The sequence below is a fragment of the Cibotium barometz genome, chromosome 25 (genome assembly GCF_041138505.1).
Source record: "Cibotium barometz isolate CiBa-2024 chromosome 25, ASM4113850v1, whole genome shotgun sequence".
NCBI classification, from domain to species: domain Eukaryota; kingdom Viridiplantae; phylum Streptophyta; class Polypodiopsida; order Cyatheales; family Cibotiaceae; genus Cibotium; species Cibotium barometz.
In genome coordinates, this window is record NC_141070.1 from 51,379,133 (window position 1) to 51,399,715 (window position 20,583).

At 45.9% G+C, this 20,583-nt stretch overlaps 1 long non-coding RNA gene across 1 annotated transcript in view; it reads right to left on the minus strand.

Moving 5' to 3' along the window:
• Positions 1-1,188: 1,188 nt before the first annotated feature.
• The window catches only part of LOC147624705 (uncharacterized), a 35,977-nt gene continuing 16,582 nt past the window's right edge, over positions 1,189-20,583 (minus strand). The window contains exon 2 of the long non-coding RNA XR_015269122.1: positions 1,189-1,576. This is a non-coding gene — a long non-coding RNA (uncharacterized LOC147624705). The remainder of the gene's footprint in view (positions 1,577-20,583) is intronic.

Below are 20,583 nucleotides of genomic sequence, written 5' to 3' on the forward strand. Positions count from 1 at the left end.
TAAGCTCATGAGCTTCTTGAATTCATGTTTCAAGTACAGTCATGCTTCTGCGAGTGTGACTTCATGTCTTGTGCAGATTCATGATTCTAGTTTACTCACACCCATGAATATATGTTTTACATCTGTGAAGGCACATGCGTGACCCTTGTAGATTTGCTATCGTTACCATTCCGGACATCATCGTCGTGACCAATCTAACCAATTGACCATTTATAAAATTTGCTTTTTTGGTAAGTGGAAATGAGTCATGAGCTTCTTGAATTCATGTTTCAAGTATAGTCATGCTTCTGCGAGTGTGACTTCATGTCTTGTGCAGATTCATGATTCTAGTTTACTCACACCCATGAATATATGTTTTACATATGTGAAGGCACATGCGTGACCCTTGTAGATTTGCTACCGTTACCATTCCGGACATCATTGTGACCAATCTAACCTACTGACCATTTATAAAATTTGCTTTTTTGGTAAGTGGAAATGAGTAAGCTCATGAGCTTCTTGAATTCATGTTTCATGTACAGTCATGCTTCTACGAGTGTGACTTCATGTCTTGTGCAAATTAATGAATTCTGACTTCACGCCCGTGAATATATGTTTTACATTTGTGAAGACACATGCTTGACTCTTGTAGATTTGCTACCGTTACCATTCCAAACATCAATCTAACCAATTGACTATTTATAAATTTTATTTTTTTGGTAAGTAGAATCGAGTAAGTTCATAAGCTTCTTGAATTCATGCTTCTGCAAGTGGCACTTCATGTCTTGTGCTGATTCATGATTCTGGTTGACTCACGCCCGTGAATATATGTTTTATGTCTGTAAAGGCACATGCCGGACTCTTGTAGATTTGCATCTTTTGTCACGTTTTATATATATATATATATATATAAATGCAATCAAAAGCTAATGAATGGATTTGTTCCAAAACAAAGAGTATTTTGTGGTGTGACTGGCTAAGAATAGACAACGAAAGAGAACTATCTCTTAAGACTCATCTTCTCAATAACGGCGCCAATAATGCTACAAAGTATTTACCTTGCCTTACTAGCTTTAATAGAAGCAAGAAGAGATCATCTACTAAGAAAAGCTGATCTTACTACACACTTCTACATACAACCTTCCATTCTAGACTCGCTTACATTCAAATTAAACAAGCAAGAGAGCAGAACAACAAGTTAGCTCATAAGCTGTTTGAAATAGAGTGTATTGCATTATGAGAATGTATCCAACATGATGAGTAAAAGCTAATTATGAGTGTATTGCGTCCAGCTAAGACTCAAAATACTCCTTGATTCACTTCTAATGTGACAAATGAAGTCATGAGACTTGCCCTTCCTTCCATTAGACACATGGTTAAGCTGCTCTATATATTACAGCGCTATCTTACAAAAAATAAGAGCAAGTACAAAAGAGTTGCGCAGATGCCTTACAGAAGATATGCGCAATGTTAAAACCAAAGTGGTTATCTAACATATTTGTCTCCTGGAGTAAACATATACAGGGATTCCCAAGCATTCCCGATTCTGTGGACATCCACAGCAAATATTTCACATGTGAAAATGATTTCCTATACGCTACAGCAAAACACAAGTGGATAATTAAGTATAACAAGATCCACGCTCCTTGTTACAGATTTCTCTCAGCATATGTCATGTTCAGCAGTCCAACGTAAACTAATTTACACTGTTCATCAAGCTAACATCAATCTCCAGAAAATTTGTAGACAATTAAATACCCTTTTGACTTTTCAGCAGAGAAATAATATAACAGCTGAAAATTTAGCATTGAATAACCAACTACTAATCCATTATCCAGTTTTAACACATCAATAATGCATAGAAAATGACTTCCATTTACTGTAAAGAACAAGCCAGCCTTATACATACAAATTTGATTATAATTCTCTTCTTATTTCTCTTCCCCTTTACTTTCTCCCCCTCTCCATCTCAATTTTCTTGAAAAAACCGTAAAGAAGAAACGATGAGATAGATGAAAATTTTCTTGTGACTAAGCATTACAGTCTGAAATTTGACTTCTTAGGTCGATTTCACCTCACTTCATACCCAATTGTTAAAATTTCTTAACAAGTATTCCACTAGCTCTTCTATTTCCTCCAATTTATGAATTCCAATTCCAGGGGCAGCACCGCCCCAACCTCGGACCAGTGGCAGCACCGTGCACTTGCTCCATTAGCCTCTCCCTTCCTTACTTCATCACACATCAGGTCAACTCCCGTCTTCACCCGTGTACCTTGATCTCCGGTAGGAGTACAGTTCTACTCTTTCTTACACCATGTCATGTGTCAAATCCCCACGGATCCCCTCGTGATCGATCTTGGTTCGAAACTCGAATCCTGCAAACAAACGAACGAACAAACAAACAAGCAAGGGGGTGCAGGCCTGACTCACCTCCCAACCATGACAGCCATGGGCGAGCCCACAGTCTTGGCTGTTCCCACCGAGCCACGAGCTGAGCTAACTAGGTTGACATGCCGACCAATCTCCTCCTCGCGACGTCCCATACCGCCACGAAGCTGCCCTCGCGGGCCTCGAGATTGCTGCCGGCCTCGGCTGCATAAAGCAGGTGCACGTCTGCACTAAATCCAAGCTCCAAGACCATAGAGCTCTCACAAACTCGCGAGACTCTCTATATCCCAATAACTAACCTTGGCCACCCTTTTATAGGCTCTTGGCCCGTCATCGGGCGTCCACACTTGGGCGCCCGCCCGTCCATACTTGGGTGCCCGCCCGTTAGTATTTCCCTAACTCAGCTCGTCAATCAGCCTGCCTAGTTCCAACCTTCCCCAAGCCTCGAAACAAGTGCGTGCGTGTAGCACACGGTAGATACACACTGTGCACATGACATACTCCCCTTCCTCTAAGAGCTCACTCCTAAGCTCACTAAAAAGTCAGGGTAATCTCTCTGAAGAGTAGTCAATGTCTCCCATGTAGCGTCCTCCTCAACACAATCCTTCCACTTGATCTTGTATTCCGTGATAAGCGTATTACGCAATCTTCGTTCACGAAATCCAAGAATCTTTTCAGGTTCGTGCGGAACAAATGTCATGTCTTCGACATCTATAATTTCTTGAGGAGTAACTAACTGATATGCTCCACCCAGTACTTCCTTAAGTCTACTGACATGAAATACAGGATGAACTTTCACATGAGAAGGCAAATCCAATTCATATGCAACTGCACCAATCCGTCGTGTAACACGAAATGGTCCACAGTATCTAGGGGATAATTTCGGAGATCTACATGTCCGTAAAGTCTCGGAATCTTTCGGAACTCGCAAATACACTATCGTTCCTTCAGAGAACTCTCTAGGTGAACGATGTCTATTAGAATAAAACCTGTCTCGGTCTTGAGCACTTCTAATAGATTCCTTCGCAACTTGTAACATTTCCTGCATATCTTGCAAAAAATTACGTGCTACATCATGCTAAAGTCCTGAGAATCCTACTGTAACAGGTGATCTAGGTTGAAAACCATACATAAGCATGAAAGGACTAAAACCTGTACTCGTATGCTTAGTACTGTTATATGCAAATTCTAACATAGGAAGATAATCCTCCCATGAACTCTGTCTTTTGGATACATATGCTCGAAGCATATCCTCCAAAATCTGATTCACTCTTTCAATCTGGCCATCAGATTGAGGATGATCTGAGGAACTCAAATTCAAAGTTGGTTCCAACTTCTCAAAAACAAGTTTCCAAAAATCACTCGTACACTGACTATGTCCTGCGGTAACCCGTACAGTCTAAACAATTGCTCGATAAACTGCCGAGCTAATTGCGTAGCTGTAAGTCTTCCGGGTCGGTAAAAATCTAGCCATTTTTGTCAAGCGATCTACCACAACCCAAATAGAATCGTGGCCTTGATGTGTTCTTGGCAATCCGGTAATAAAATCCATGGAAATGCTTTCCCATTTATTACCTGGGATTTGCAAAGAATGCAACAACCCAGTCTGTCTAAAGCGTTCAGCTTTATTTGCCTGACAAATTTGACACTTGAGAACATAATCTTCTACATACCCTTTCATCTTCGGCCAATAAAAAGTGTGTTTCACTAATGATAGTGTCCTGTGTACCCCAAGGTGTCCAGCAGAAGGGGCGTCGTGACACTCCTTAAGAAACTTGGACCTAATGTCCGGGATCTGTGGTACACAAATTTTGTCATTACGGAATAGCAAACCATTCCGAATCATCCACTGGCCTCCTGCAGCCTGAATAGTAGACTGCTCAGTCATCGAGTCTTGGTCAATCAATGAGCGCCCGTCCTGGATCTTCTGCCAAAATGGACCAAAATAACTATCAGTCCTGCAAAGCCCTCTCAATGACTGAAATAAGTCAATAGAAATCTCGGTGAACGACAAAGTATTCACCTCTCTAATCTGACTAAGCGCATCTGCAATACTATTCATGGACCCTTTCCGATAACGGATCTCAAAATCAAAATCTTGCATTAACTCTGCCCAACGAGCTTTCCTTCCTCTCAAATCATCCGCATCACACATACTTGATTGACTGATAATCAGTCAAGATCATCGGTCAATACCACAAACTTGGAGCCGTATAAATAATGTCTCTAAACCTTGAGAGCATGAATCACAGCATAAAGCTCCTTCTCAAGGGTTGGCCAACGAGATTGAGTGTCGTCTAGCTTTTTACTTTCAAAAGCAACCGGTCTACCATCTTGAAATAAAGCAGCCCCGATAGCATAGTCACTGGCATCAGTTTCAAGGACATAAGGCCGACTAGGATCAGGCAATGCTAAGATAGGTGCTTCCTTAACTTTATCTTTCAAAAGTCTGAAGGCCATATCCAACTCGTTATTCCAAGTGATAGGCTGATTTGACTTACGTCCACGACCTTTCAATAAGTCGGTCATCGGTAGTGTGAGCTGAGAGTACTCCCGTACAGATTTCCGAAGAAAAACTACAAAACCGAAAAAAGAACGAAGTTGTTTCATTGTTCGCAGTATAGGCCAGTCCAGAACCTTCTGAACTCGGTCATAGTCAATGCTCAATCCATCTCGAGTGATCTTGTGTCCCAAGTAAATGATGTCGGTCATAAAGAACTCACATTTACTCAACTAAGCATATAGTCGATTCTGTCTCAAAATAGATAAGACAATCGTGAGGTGTCTGACATAATCCTCAAGAGTACGACTATATATCAAAATATCATCCAGGAACACCACCACAAATTTTCCCAAATGTTCACGAAAAAGATCGTTCATCATTTGCTGGAAAGTGGCTGGAGCATTAGTTAACCCAAAAGGTAATACGAGAAACTCGTAATGGCCATACCTAGTCCGAAAGGCGGTTCTTTCGACATGTCTTTCATGAATACGTATCTGGTGATAACCAGTATGTAAATCTATCTTCGTGAAATATTTCGCTCTTGCTAACCGGTCAATCAAGTCATCTGATCTAGGAAGAGGATAACGGTTCTTAATGGTCAGCTTGTTCAATCTCTTGTAATCTATACACATTCTCCACGTATTGTCCTTCTTTCTCCTAAGCAACACAGGTGCACCCCAAGGTGATTTACTTGGACGGATCTGGCCCATCCTCAAATAATCTTCGAGTTGTTTAGCCAACTCATCTTCCTCAGCTTGGCTCATCCTATAAGGTGGAATACTGACAGGATGAGCACCAGGGATCAAGTCAATACGATGATCTACTGCCCGTTCAGGTGGTAAACCCGATGGCAGTTCCTTAGGAAATACATCTTGAAAAGAATCAAGTATCTTCTGTAATTCTTTGCTTTCAAACACACTTAATTCATTTACATCCAACGAAGGGATGAGAAAAGAAGAAAGTGGAATCAATACACAATGGAAAGCGGTATACAAAGAAGAATCCATTATATTTCCAAAATCAATTGTATTTACAAGAGGTCCCTGAGAGAGATGAATACAATCACCTAAAATACTATACTGGGTGTCCCTATGCTGAAAAGAAAAAATATGACTAGACCAATCTATTTGGACTTCAAGAGTCTTAAACCACTCAATCCCTAATAACAAGTCTACATTTTCCAGATGCATCACATAGCATTCCAGAGTATCTTTGTAATCCTGAATCTGGATTGGAAGTATCTCCACCTTGCGATCCCAAACTTGCCTTCCCGCAAGTAGGCGTACCTCATAGGTATGGTCGCTGAGTGTCGTATCAAGACTCAATTTCTGCACAAGTTTGTAGTTAACAAAGTTATGCGAACTGCCAGGGTCTAAAAGAAAGTGAATTTTATGGCCATTCACTTCTCCATAAACTCGGAGAAGATCATGCAAGCCAAATACCTTAGAATTGAACAGACAATCAGAACAAGTACTAGAGCGAGAAAGTACAGAAATTGACGTACCTGTCAAAGACAACTGATTAGCAGTCTTTGGCTTGGGTACTGCGTTTGTCTTGGTACTCTTTTACTTTGGGCACTCATTACGCATGTGCCCTTTTTCTTCGCAGATAAAACGACGTCCTTCCTTCTTGAGCTTCAAAGCCCTAAGGAGTCGTTTTTTCTTCGCTGGTATCGAACTTGAATTCTTCGAAGGTTGGTCCGAAGACTTTCCCTCTGTCGTGTTAGCCATAGGTGCGGAGAACTTTCTTTTATGCTTGTTCCCCTGCTGCTCGGTAACGGGTTTTGACTTGGAAGAGACCATCGTATCATCATAGATACGAGCTGAATGAATGGCCTCATCCAATGTTTTACATTTGTTATTTTTAACCTGTAATCGATACAAGACGGGTAAACCAGCTACGAAAAACCCCAAAAGAGTAGTGAAATCCATCTTTGTAGCTCTCATCTGCAAGTCACGAAACTTCTGGAGGTAGACCTCATAAGTGAGGTGCTGCAAGGTCATGGTCATTGGTCAAAGCTGAAAACCGGGCAACAACATCATAGTCATCCTCTTTCTTGAGGAATTCTTTCTTGAAGATATCTTCAAATTGTGTCCAAGTCGTTGGCTTAGGGTTGAGTTCCTTCCACCAAAGCAAAGCTTTGCCGAACAAGAAACCTAATGCTAACTGGATCTTCTTTCCATCATCATATGGATGAAACTGAAAGTGAACTTGCCACTTATGTAGCCACGTGTCCACGATCTCCTTGGTTCGCTGCTTTTGCTCGCCCCCGAACGGTTCTAGAGTAATGTTGGGGAGAGAAAATTCGATCTTTGCACAACAAAAGTACGAGCGAACTTGAGAGCTTGAGAGCTTGAAAACTTGAGAGATGTGTGGCAAGAAGCCCACTTGAGGAGGTTTATAAAGGTTTCCCAAAAGCCAAAAATCTCCAAAAGCTAGACTTGGCTTTTGCTTTGCTTTTGTGTTTTTTTTTTCTTGAATAAATATATATATATATATATATATATATATATATATATATATATATATATATTCTATACTCTTTAAAAAATAAAAAATAAAACACCTTTGAAACTTTGGAGGAGGGGGGGGGAGGAGGGGGGTTAACCTTTAAAAAAATAAAAATAAAAACGAAAGCCCAAAACGAGTGCTTTCCTTGTTTTTTTTTTCTCTCATCCCCCCTGGATTAGCCGCCGGCGCTGCTGTTGACATCCCCGTCGGCTGCCTGCGCGAATCATCCTGGCAGCGCCACCCTGCCTGCCGTCGGCTGCTGCCAGCCTGCGCCTGCCATCGCCCGAGTATTCCTGGTCACAAGGCCACGTGGCCTGGCTTGGATGCCTGCGCTAGGCTGCGTAGGCCTGGCTGCCTGGCAACGCAGGCCTGGCCGCCTGGCCATACAAGCCTTAGGTGGCTGCCGGCCTATAGCTGCCGGAAGCCCGACTGCAACACCTGCCAGCGTGCAACCCGCCAGCATGCCCAACTTCTCACAAACGCATGCGCTCTCTCTCAATCGCCAAAAGCAACGAAAAGCAAACATGCTTTTTTTTTCTGTTTCTCTCCCTGCAGTTCATGCGACTACACAAACAAGACTTCTCTTCCTTGCAAAGCAAGCGACCCTTCTAAACCTACCATCTCCCATCAACATGGGTTTCTTTGATGAAAGAAAACACATACTATTCTGAAATCTACAGTATGCACAAAAAAAACAACAAGTTTTTTAACACATACCTTTCTTCGACCTCTTCTTCTCTACCTACCGACTTGCTCGTTCACGAGGTATGCTCTGATACCACTGTCAAATCCCCACGGATCCCCTCGTGATCGATCTTGGTTCGAAACTCGAATCCTGCAAACAGATGAACAAACAAACAAGCAAGGGGGTGCAGGCCTGACTCACCTCCCAACCATGACAGCCATGGGCGAGCCCACAGTCTTGGCTGTCCCCACCGAGCCACGAGCTGAGCTAACTAGGTTGACGTACCGACCAATCTCCTCCTCGCGACGTCCCATACCGCCACGAAGCTGCCCTCGCGGGCCTCGAGACTGCTGCCGACCTCGGCTGCATAAAGTAGGTGCACGTCTGCACTAGATCCAGGCTCCAAGACCATAGAGCTCTCACAAACTCGAGAGACTCTCTATATCCCAATAACTAACCTTGGCCACTCTTTTATAGGCTCTTGGCCGGTCATTGGGCGTCGACACTTGGGCGCCCGCCCATCCATACTTGGGTGCCCGCCCGTTAGTATTTCCCTAACTCAGCTCGTCAATCAGCCTGCCTAGTTCCAAGCTTCTCCAAGCCTCGAAACAAGTCTTGTGTGCGTGTAGCACACGGTAGATACACACTGTGCACATGACATCATGTGCATGAATATGCCATGGACATTCTCAGAGATTATCCAGAAGAGGCAGCCAGAAAAAGAGATTAAAGACTAGGACATGGAGCACTGTGTGAAGTGGGGACTTCGAGATGACCTGAAGGAGCTGTCGGCTGTGTACAGGAGCTGTCGGCTGAACCAAAGAAGGACACAAGAGCTGTCGGCTGATGCGGCTCTGCAGGCTCTACATGTTGGGATTTATCTCTAGTCGGCTGGCTGACTGCTGGTCGGCCAGATCCCCAAGGAATCCAAAGGCCTATAAATAGGCAAAGAGGCTCCTCATTGTAATCATTCATTCCTTTATGGAGTGGATCCTTAGGGTCCAAGTAGGGACTAGATTTTGGTGTTTATCACCCTTTTTACAAGACAGCCTAGGGTTGTGGACTGAGCACCTTTTTGTACCATATTAATATACTGAATTTCCAACATCTCTCTCTCTCTCTCTCTCTCTCTCTCTCTCTCTCTCTCTCTCTCTCTCTCTCTCTCTCTCTCTCTACACTCTCTTCATGTCTGCGTTTTGCATCAGCAGGTTTCCAGTAGTGTTTAGGGCTCACAGAAGACCCCCAAAGCTTCCGCGTGTTACATTGATATTAGAGCATCAGGCTCAGCAAAACTAAACACTGATTCAGTCCCATATGATGGTGTACAAGTCCAAGGTACAAAAAAGTACACTGATATGAAGCCCAAGGCAAGGAACACAGAATCGGGAAGAGCTCCCAAGAGGTTTGTTGGTGGTGTTCCACAAAGCCAGAGGGGATGGCAGTCGTGTGAGCCAGATAGGTTCTCAGGCAACGGTCCCAAGGGAGGTTTATCCTCCAAGGGGTGATGTGAGAGTGCCAGACTCATTTCTCAAGAATGAAGACCAAGACAATGTTGAGAGTCAAAGCACGAACGGATTGGGGACTGGAGGGAACAGATCCATAGATCTTATTCAGAGTCAGAGTGATTTTGGAGACCGGCCATGTTTTCGGTGAAACGGTTTGCCAGAGTTGGATGGATGACAGAGAGACTCCGGGAATAGAGTGGGATGATGGAAGTCATCCAAGAATAGGTTGGAATCCCATCATCAAGTTTAGTAAGGGGGGAATGTCATGTGCATGAATATGCCATGGACGTTCTCAGAGATTATCCAGAACAGGCAGCCAGAAAAAGAGATTAAAGACTAGGACATGGAGCAGTGAAGTGGGGACTTGGAGATGACCTGAAGATGCTTTCGCCTGTGTGCAGGAGCTGTCGCCTGAACCAAAGAAGGACACAGGAGCTGTCAGCTGAGGCGGCTGCAAGCACATCTTCATGTTGGGATTTATCTCTAGTGTAGCCGACTGCTGGTCGGCCAGTTCCCCAAGGAATCCAAAGGCCTATAAATAGGCAAAGAGGCTCTTCATTGTAATCATTCATTCCTTTATGGAGTGGATCCTTAGGTTCCAAGTAGGGACTAGATTTTGGTGTTTATCACCCTTTTTACAAGACAACCTAGGGTTGTGGACTGAGTACCTTTTTGTACCATATTAATATATTGAATTTCCAGCATATCTCTCTCTCTACTCTCTCTTCATGTCTGCGTTTTGCATCAGCAGGTTTCCAATAGTGTTTAGGGCTGAAAGAAGACCCCCAAAGCTTCCGCGAGTTACATTGGTATCAGAGCATCAGGCTCAGCAAAGCTAAACACTGATTCAGTCCCATATGATGGTGTACAGGTCCAAGGTACAGGAGAGCAAACGGATATGAAGCCCAAGGCAAGGAACACAAAATCGGGAAGAGCTCCCCGGAGGTTTGTTGGTGGTGTTCCAGAAAGCCAGAGGGGATGGCAGTCCTGTGAGCCAAATAGGTTCTCGGGCAACGGTCCCAAGGGAGGTTTATACTCCAAGGGGTGATGTGAGAGTGCCAGATTGATTTCTCAGGAATGAAGACCAAGACAGTGTTCAGAGTCAAGGCACGAACGGATTGGGGACTGGAGGGAACAGATGCATAGATCTTATTCAAAGTCAGAGTGGTTTTGGAGACCAAGCCGGGTTTTCGGTAAAACAGGTTGCCAGAGTTAGATGGATGACAGAGGGACTCCAGGAATAGAGTGGGATGATGACAGTCATCCAAGAATAGGTTGGAATCCCATCATCAAGTTTAGCAGAGGGGGATGTCATGTGCATGAATATGCCATGGACATTCTTGTTAGACATCATCCCCTACTTGCTAGCTTCCTATTTGGTGTCCTATTTTAGCCTCTAGGGCTGACCATGTTAGTCAGAGGGGCTGGTCACCCCTCACTCATATTTTACCCATATTTATTCCCCATTTTATGGTCTTGGGATTTTTTCCCAGTCGTGGAGGTCTTTTATCCCTAGTCGGCTGCCTTCATGTAGAGGTATATATAGCCGGCATGCCTCCCTCATATTTTCACTGCTTGCCTAGTTGCAGTCCCTCACTTACGAGGTTCTCCCCTCTTGCTCGGGACATGTATTCCTTTTGATGATGATATTGAGAGCAGGTTCTCACCTGTGTTTCCTCTCCATCTTTCTCTCTCTCTCCCCCTCCTGTGTTTCCACTTTCCCTTCTTCCGCTGCACATTCTATCATGGTATCAGAGCGCCGGTGATTTTCAGCGTTGGATGCTCCCTCCTATACCTCTTCATATCTGCGTTTTTTCTGCCCCTGGACAGACCTGCGTTTTTGCGTTTTCAGCAAGGACAGCAGCACATAGGTTGCTGCGTTTTTTTTCAGGTGGCTGTCTACAGCAGTTTTCAGCAGTTCCCAGCATTCATACCCCCCCCTGTAGTGCTGGTTGCCTGTTTTGTACAGGCCAACAGCAGCATATTTGCTGCGTTTTTTTCTTCTACAGGTTTCTGATGCTGATTTGCTGATCTGAGGCTTGGGTGTACCTATTTCTCCAGAGTGTTTCCACATTCAGCCCCTTATACCTCTGCGTTTTCAGATTTGCAGCCATGGTTGCTGCGTTTTTTCTGAACCGATCTTGCTGGTAGCTCTACCTTCACTTGGGCTTCATCTGTTGGACCCGAAGGTACCTTCTCTTCAGCGTTTTTCCTCATAGGAGGTGTGGACACTGGTTGGCCTGAATTTTCAGGTTTGTAGCCCTTGTTTGGCTGCGTTTTCTTCTCCAGTGGACACAGATCACTTGCAGAGGGGGTTTCTTGATTGGATTGTGGCTTTGGAGGCAGTTTGGTACTTGAGGAGGATTCTGAATTTCTGATTTCAGTCAGCGTTTTGCTGATTTTGGAGCATCTATACCTGTGTTTTGTTCTTGGCCTACACGGTTTCCCGGTTTCTACATGTTCCTTGCCTTCTGTTGGCGGTGGAGTGCTATTTTTGCTGGATAGCAGTGTTTTGGCTACGTTTTGCTTCCCACAGGAGTTTTCTACACTCAGAGGGGGCCTTTCTCCAGCTACTTCACTTGAGGATCAGTTTCGGGAGCTGTGTTGTATCTGTGGAGACATTCTTCTTTGACAGGAGTTTACAGTTATTTGGAGGAGAGCAGTGATCTTTTCAGAGATCCTGAGCAGAGTTTATTTTGTCCGAGCTTGTGTTCTTTGCAGTATTTGCAGAACAAGGAGGGTGTTTTGCCCTTTTTTTGGGTGTGATCCTTTCACATGGATTTTTTATCTGTTACTGATTCTTGGGATCTGGTTCTACTTCTGGAACAGTCTTCTGCTATCTGTGATGCTTTTGAGGACGTTGTTGCCACTGCAGTTTATATTCCTGCTTCCCTTCCTCATTGTGAGGAGTCTACCTCTGCCTCTCTTTATGATGCTTTTGAGGATGCCCCTCCCCCTGCCAGTTCTGATGGCTTGTTGTTGTGGAGGGTGGTTTTTTGGACCCAGTGGGATGCTTTGGATTTGTGGTTGCTAACCATGCCTGCGGCACAGTGGTACTTTCAGAGTTTTTTGGATTTGGATCAGAATCAGGTTGGGCTTGTACCAGTCCGACGATATCATTTTTCAGAGGGGGATGTGGAGTCCTTTCATCTTGCGATGCCCACCTCCGTGGCGTGTACTTATGTACAGCATTGGGCAACTCCTGTTATGGAGTTTGAGCAGATGGACCCCATATTTTCTACTACAGAGTCTTTACATCTTGCGATGCCGACCTTTTCAGAGGATGCTTTTATACAGCATTTGGCTACTCTTGGTACAGAGTTGGAGCAGATTGACTCTATTTCTTTTGAGGGTTCCAGTGAGGAGCACCTTGCTTCTCCCAGGATTGATTATATACAGGATCTGATCTTGGTTGGTTTTGAGGTTTTTCATACCTTCTCCAGGCTGGATACACGACATTCGACTTCGGGGAGTGTTCTTACACTTGGGTTTGGAACCATTATTTGGAGCAGCACGTCGCAGCCTATATGGTTGTTTTCTTCCAGAGGAACGGTGTACCTGGCAGCTTGTTCTGTTGCTTTTGTAGCTGAGTTGCAGAGGAGATTGCTTGTGGAGCTTTCTTGGTACCTGTTTCTGCAGTCTTTCATCTTTGATCGAGGACGGCGTCTCTGGCTTCTTGGAGTTTGCTCAGCATCCGGTGCTGAGAGGGGGTGTTAGACATCATCCCCTACTTGCTAGCTTCCTATTTGGTGTCCTATTTTAGCCTCTAGGGCTGACCATGTTAGTCAGAGGGGCTGGTCACCCCTCACTCATATTTTACCCATATTTATTCCCCATTTTATGGTCTTGGGATTTTTTCCCAGTCGTGGAGGTCTTTTATCCCTAGTCGGCTGCCTTCATGTAGAGGTATATATAGCCGGCATGCCTCCCTCATATTTTCACTGCTTGCCTAGTTGCAGTCCCTCACTTACGAGGTTCTCCCCTCTTGCTCGGGACATGTATTCCTTTTGATGATGATATTGAGAGCAGGTTCTCACCTGTGTTTCCTCTCCATCTTTCTCTCTCTCTCCCCCTCCTGTGTTTCCACTTTCCCTTCTTCCGCTGCACATTCTATCAATTCTCACAGATTATCCAGAAGAGGCACCCAAAAAAAGAGATTAAAGACTAGGACATGGAGCACTGTGTGAAGTGGGGACTTGAACATGACCTGAAGATGCTGTCGGCTGTGTACAGGAGCTGTCAGCTGAACCAAAGGACACAGGAGCTGTCGACTGAGGCGGCTGCAGGCGCATCTTCATGTTGGGATTTATCTCCAGCCGGTTGCTGGTCGGCCAGTTTCACAAGGAATCCAAAGGCCTATAAATAGGCAAAGAGGCTCCTCATTGTAATCATTCATTCCTTTATGGAGTGGATCCTTAGGGTCCAAGTAGGGACTAGATTTCGGTGTTTATCACCCTTTTTACAAGACAGCCTAGGGCTGTGGACTGAGTACGTTTTTGTACCATATTAATATACTGAATTTCCAGCATCTCTCTCTCTCTACTCTCTCTTCATGTCTGCATTTTGCATCAGCAGGTTTCCAGTAGTGTTTAGGGCTGACAGAAGACCCCCAGAGCTTCCGTGTGTTACATTGGTATCAAAGCATCATGCTCAGCAAAGCTAAACACTGATTCAGTCCCATAGGTCCAAGGTACAAGAAAGTACACGGATATGAAGTCCAAGGCAAGGGACACAAAGTCGGAAAGAGCTCCCAGTGTTGGTGGTGTTCCACAAAGCCAGAGGGGATGGCAGTCCTGTGAGCCAGATAGGTTCTCGAGCAACGGTCCCAAGGGAGGTTTATCCTCCAAGGGGTGATGTGAGTGCCAGACTCATTTCTGAGGAATTGAGACCAAGACAGTGTTCAGAGTCAGGGCACGAACGGATTGGGGACCGGAGGGAGCACATCCATAGATCTTATTCAGAGTCAAAGTGGTTTTGGAGACCGGGCCGGGTTTTCGGTGAAACGGGTTGCCAAAGTTGGATGGATGACAGAGGGACTCCGGAATAGAGTGGGATGATGACAGTCATCCAAGAATAGGTTGGAATCCCGTCATCAAGTTTAGTAGAGGGGGATGTCATGTGCACAAATATGCCATGGACATTCGCAGAAATTATCCAGAACAGGCAACCAGAAAAAGAGATTAAAGACTAGGACATGGAGCACTGTGTGAAGTGGGGACTTGGAGATGACCTGAAGATGATGTCGGCTGTGTACAGGAGCTGTCGGCTGAAACAAAGAAGAACACAGGAGCTGTTGGCTGAGGCGGCTGCAGGCACATCTTCATGTTGGGATTTATCTCCAACCGACTGCTGGTCGGCCAGTTCACCAAGGAATCCAAAGGCCTATAGTTAGGCAAAGAGGCTCCTCATTGTAATCATTCATTCCTTTATGGAGTGGATCCTTAGGTTCCAAGTAGGGACTAGATTTTTACAAGACAGCCTAGGGCTATGGACTGAGTACCTTTTTGTAACATATTAATATATTGAATTTCCAGCATCTCTCTCTCTCTCTACTCTCTCTTCATGTCTGCGTTTTGCATCAGCAGGTTTCAAGTAGTGTTTAGGGTTGAAAGAAGACCCCGAGAGCTTCCGCGTGTTACATTGGTATCAGAGCATCAAGCTCAGCAAAGCTAAACACTGATTCAGTCGCATATGATGGTGTACAAGTCCAAGGTACAGGAAAGTACATGCATATGAAGCCCAAGGCAAGGAACACAGAATCGGGAAGAGCTCCCTAGAGGTTTGTTGGTGGTGCTCCACAAAGCCAGAGGGGATGGCAGTAATGTGAGCCAAATAGGTTCTCGGGCAACGGTCCCAAGGGAGGTTTATCCTCCAAGGGGTGATGTGAGAGTGCTAGACTCATTTCTCAGGAATGAAGACCAAGACAGTGTTCAGAGTCAGGGCACAAACGGATTGGGGACTGGAGGGAACAGATGCATAGATCTTATTCAGAGTTAGAGTGGTTTTGGAGACCGGGCCGGGCTTTCGATGAAACGGGTTGCCAGAGTTGGATGGATGACAGAGGGACTCCGGGAATAGAGTGGGATGATGACAGTCATCCAAGAATAGGTTGGAATCCTGTCATCAAGTTTAGTAGAGGGGGATGACATGTGCATGAATATGCCATGGACATTCTCAGAGATTATCCAGAAGAGGCAGCCAGAAAAAGAGATTAAAGACTAGGCCATGGAGCATTGTGTGAAGTGGGGACTTGGAGATGACCTGAAGATGCTGTCGGCTGTGTACAGGAGTTGTCGGCTGTCGGCTGCACGCGCATCTTCATGTTGGGATTTATCTCCAGCCGACTGCTGGTCGGCCAGTTCCCCAAGGAATCCAAAGGCCTATAAATAGGCAGAGGCTCCTCATTGTAGTCATTCATTCCTTTATGGAGTGGATCATTAGGGTCCAAGTAGGGACTAGATTTTGGTGTTTATCACCCTTTTTACAAGACAGCCTAGGGCTGTGGACTGAGTACCTTTTTGTACCATATTAATATATGGAATTTCCAACATATCTCTCTCTATACTCTCTCTTCATGTTTGCGTTTTGCATCAGCGAGTTTCCAGTAGTGTTTAGGGCTGAAAGAAGACCCCCAGAGCTTCCGCGTGTTACATTGGTATCAGAGCATCATGCTCAGCAAAGCTAAACACTGATTCAGTCCCATATGATGGTGTACAAGTCCAAGGTATAGGAAAGTACACGGATATGAAGCCCAAGGCAAGGAACACAGAATCAGGAAGAGCTCCCAGGAGGTTTGTTGGTGGTGTTCCATAAAGCCAGAGGGGATGGCAGTCCTATGAGCCAGATAGGTTCTCGAGCAACGGTCCCAAGGGAGGTTTATCCTCCAAGGGGTGATGTGAGAGTGCCAGACACATTTCTCAGGAATGAAGACCAAGACAGTGTTCAGAGTCAAGGCGCGAACGGATTGGGGATTGGAGGAAACAGATGCATAGATCTTATTCAGAGTCAGAGTGGTTTTGGAGACCGGGCCGGGTTTTCAGTGAAACGGGTGCCAGAGTTGAATGGATGACAGAGTGTCATGTGCACAGTGTGTATCTACCGTGTGCTACACGCACACAAGACTAGCTTCGAGGTTTGGGGAAGCTTAGAGCTAGGCAGGCTGATTGGCGAGCTGAGTTAGGGATAGACTAACAGGCGGGCACCCAAGTATGGACGGGCGGGCACCCAAGTGTGGACGCCCGATGACCGACCAAGAGCCTATAAAAGGGTGGCCAAGGTTAGTCATTAGTCACATATAGTCTCGCGTGATTTGTGAGAGCTCTATGGTCTGGAGCTTGGATCTAGTGCGCAGACGTGCACCTGCTTCATGCAGCCGAGGTCTGCAACAGTCTTCTCGAGGCCCGCAAAGGTAGCTTCGTGGCGGTATGGGACGTCACAAGGTAGAGATTGGTCGGGTACGTCCATCTAGTTAGCTCAGCTCGTGGCTCGATGGGGATAGCCAAGTCTGTGGGCTTGCCCACGGCTGTCATGGTTGGGAGGTGAGTCAGGCCTGCACCCCCCTTCTTGTTTGTTTGGTTTGTTTGCAGGTGTCGAGTCTCGTACCAGGAATGTTCTACGAGGGGATTTATGGGGATTTGACACAGAGGGACTCCGGGAATAGAGTTGGATGATGACAGTCATCCAAGAATAGGTTGGAATCCCGTCATCAAATTTAGCACAAGGGGATGTCATATGCATGAATATGCCATGGACATTCTCAGAGATTATCTAGAAGAGGCATCCAGAAAAAGAGATTAAAGACTAGGACATGGAGCACTGTGTGAAGTGGGGACTTGGAGATGACCTAAAGATGTTGTCGACTGTGTACAGGAGCTGTCGGCTGAACCAAAGAAGGACACAAGAGCTGTCGGCTGAGGCGGCTGCAGGCGCATCTTCATGTTGGCTGGTCGGCCAATTCCCCACGGAATCCAAAGGCCTATAAATAGGCAAAGAGGCTCCTCATTGTAATCATTCATTCCTTTATGGAGTGGATCATTAGGGTCCAAGTAGGGACTAGATTTTGGTGTTTATCACCCTTTTTACAAGATAGCCTAGGGCTATGGATTGAGTACCTTTTTGTACCATATTAATATACTGAATTTCCAGCATATCTCTCTCTCTACTCTGTCTTCATGTCTGTGTTTTGCATCAGCAAGTTTCCAGTAGTGTTTAGGGCTGAAAGAAGACCCCCAGAGCTTCCGCGTGTTACATTGGTATCAGAGCATCAGGCTAAGCCAGCTAAACATTGATTCAATCCCATATGATGGTGTACAGGTCCAAGGTACACGAAAGTACACGGATATGAAGCCCAAGGCAAGGAACACAGAATCGGGAAGAGCTCCCGGGAGGTTTGTTGGTGGTGTTCCACAAAGCCAGAGGGGATGGTGTTAGAAGTCATCTCTTGTCAATTAGACACCATGGCCTCTGTTGTGGGTGTGCCCGCCCTGTATAGGTGTTTTATCATTTTTCCTCACTCCCCGTATTTTTTCCCCATTTTTCCTTGGTGTAGGTGGATGCCACATGCTGGCAGGAGCCTCTGATGCTGGCCGACTGCACTCATGTGTTCCTGAAGACTGGCCCACTTGATCAGAGGAGGTCGTGGTGTTTTTCTGCTGGCCGACTGGCTTTGCCCAGTTGTGGAGGGCTGGTGGCACTTCATGCGCTGGCCGACTGCATCCATGGGGCCATATAAATAGGCCCCATGATCCCCACTTTGTATTCATTCAGTTTTTATCGGGATCTTGTGTATAGAGAAGAGTTTACACGCCTATCTCTCTGTCTTTCTTGTGCTGTCTATTTTTTGCACTCTACTTGCTCTTGTGGTTTCAAGTTTGGTTATCATTTCCGCTACGTATTTTGACATGGTATCTGAGCCCTAGGCTCTTGATAGATCTTGGGAGTTTTCTGAGCAAGAGGGGGAATAGTTAAGTTGCTGATTGGTGGACTGTTTTGGACTGTTCGGGAAGAGAAGTTGCAAGAGGAAGGCGGGCTAAGGTGCTGGACAGCCACTTGCAGATTTAGAGTTTTTTTTCCCCACCCACCCACCCTTTTCAGTTACATCCCTGCGATGGCAGATTTGTTAGAGATGGCTGAGAAGCACGTGAAGATCCCGACTCTCCCCACGTTCTCAGTGGACCGTCAGTTGGACGGGAACAATTACGGCATCTGGAAGGTTATGATGGAGTCTGTGCTGGAGTCGTATGACCTTGCTGATTTCATCGTCATCAGGGTTCCACGGCCAAAAGCAGAGGAAGGGGAGTTACTGTCGATGAAAAAGGACCGAGAGGCACAGGCACAGATGTGGGATCGTGTCAACGCCAGGGTCCAGTCGTTTATTTTCCTCAATTGCACACCACAAGTAATCAATCACGTAAAGCACATGATGCTGGCCAGAGGCATATGGCAGCACTTGGCTTCTCTTTATAACAGGGTATCACCCATGAAGAGGATCTCCTTGGAAGTGCAGATGCGGGTTATGAACCTTGCAAAGTCATCGACGATGCGGGAGCACATTAACAAGCTGCAGGCCCTTCAGCAGGAAGTCCTCCAGGCTGGGAAGGAGATATCATCTGAAGACATGGCCATTACTTTGCTATCCCACTTGCCTGCTCAGTATTCTGCTTTCTACTCCTCTTTGATTACGAGTGGCAGGCTCAGCACCATTACCTGGGAGGAGCTTGTGCCAATGGTCTTGGACCAAGAGGAACGTTTCACGAACCCTCCTCACAGCGGAGGATCGGAGGCCTTAACTGGCCAACGGTCGAAAGGCCGGAATAACAACAAGGGCAAAGGGAAGGCTTCACCGGAGAAGTCTTCTGAGAAGAAGCCCGACTCAGAACGAGAGAAGCTGAAGGTCGAACGATCCTGCAATGGTTGTGGCGAGAAAGGCCACTATTGGAGGAAGTGTCCTAAGCGGACTGGGAAGAGTGCTGATTCTTCAGCCTCAGCTACAAAGACTCCTGCATTTGTTCACTTAGAGATGATGGACTCCGATGCTTCATCATCTTCGAGCGAGAAGGCAGTTGGCTTCACCGCGAAGGATATCCGGGAATGGATTCTTGACAATGGTGCTTCCAAGCACATGACTCCGTCTCGTGACTTCTTTTTGGATCTGAAACGGCAGTCAGGTCGCATTTTTATTGGCGACAACTCCACTATTCCGATACACAGTGAGGGCCGGATGGAGATTATTCCCAATGGCAAGGGGGGCAAGCATGCTTCCCGTGTTCTTTATGTCCCTGCTCTGGGTTTTCATCTTCTGTCAGTGCATGAAGTATGCAAGACTGGCTTTCGGGTAGAATTTGAGGAGCATTCAGTTGCTCTACAGGACCGTGAGACTGGCCAGGTTGTTTGGGAAGGCGGTGTGGAGAATGGTATCTACAAGCTCTCTGCACTCTCCTCGTTGACAGGTTCTCAGGTCGGAGATTTGTGGCACTTTCGTTTTGGCCACTTAAATGTGGATGCATTGCGGCGAGCTTTCCGAGACCAGATGGTGGTTGGCTTGCCGGATGTTGGCAGTAGGCAAGGACGTTGCAGTTCTTGCATACGTGGTAAGCAGCACAGGGAATCCTTTCCGAGGCAGGCTTCCAGGCGGGCTTCAAAACCGTTGGAGTTGATTCACACTGACTTGTGTGGACCTCAGCAGACACCATCATTGGGAGGATCTCTCTATTTTATGCTGCTTGTTGCTGACTGTACCAGATTCACGTGGGTCTACTTTCATTCACAGAAGGACCAAGCTTTTGCATGGTTCAAGGATTGGCACGTGATGGTGGAGAAAGAGTCTGGATTGCAGGTAAAGACTCTCAGGGCTGACAAAGGGGGTGAATTCTCCTCGACTCTATTTCTCAGATTTTGTGCAGACCATGGCATCAAGAGGGAACTGGCCAATACCGGATCGCCTTCAGAGAATGGGGTTGTAGAACGCAAAAACAGGACTGTGGTGGAGATGGCGAGGACCATGCTGGAGCAT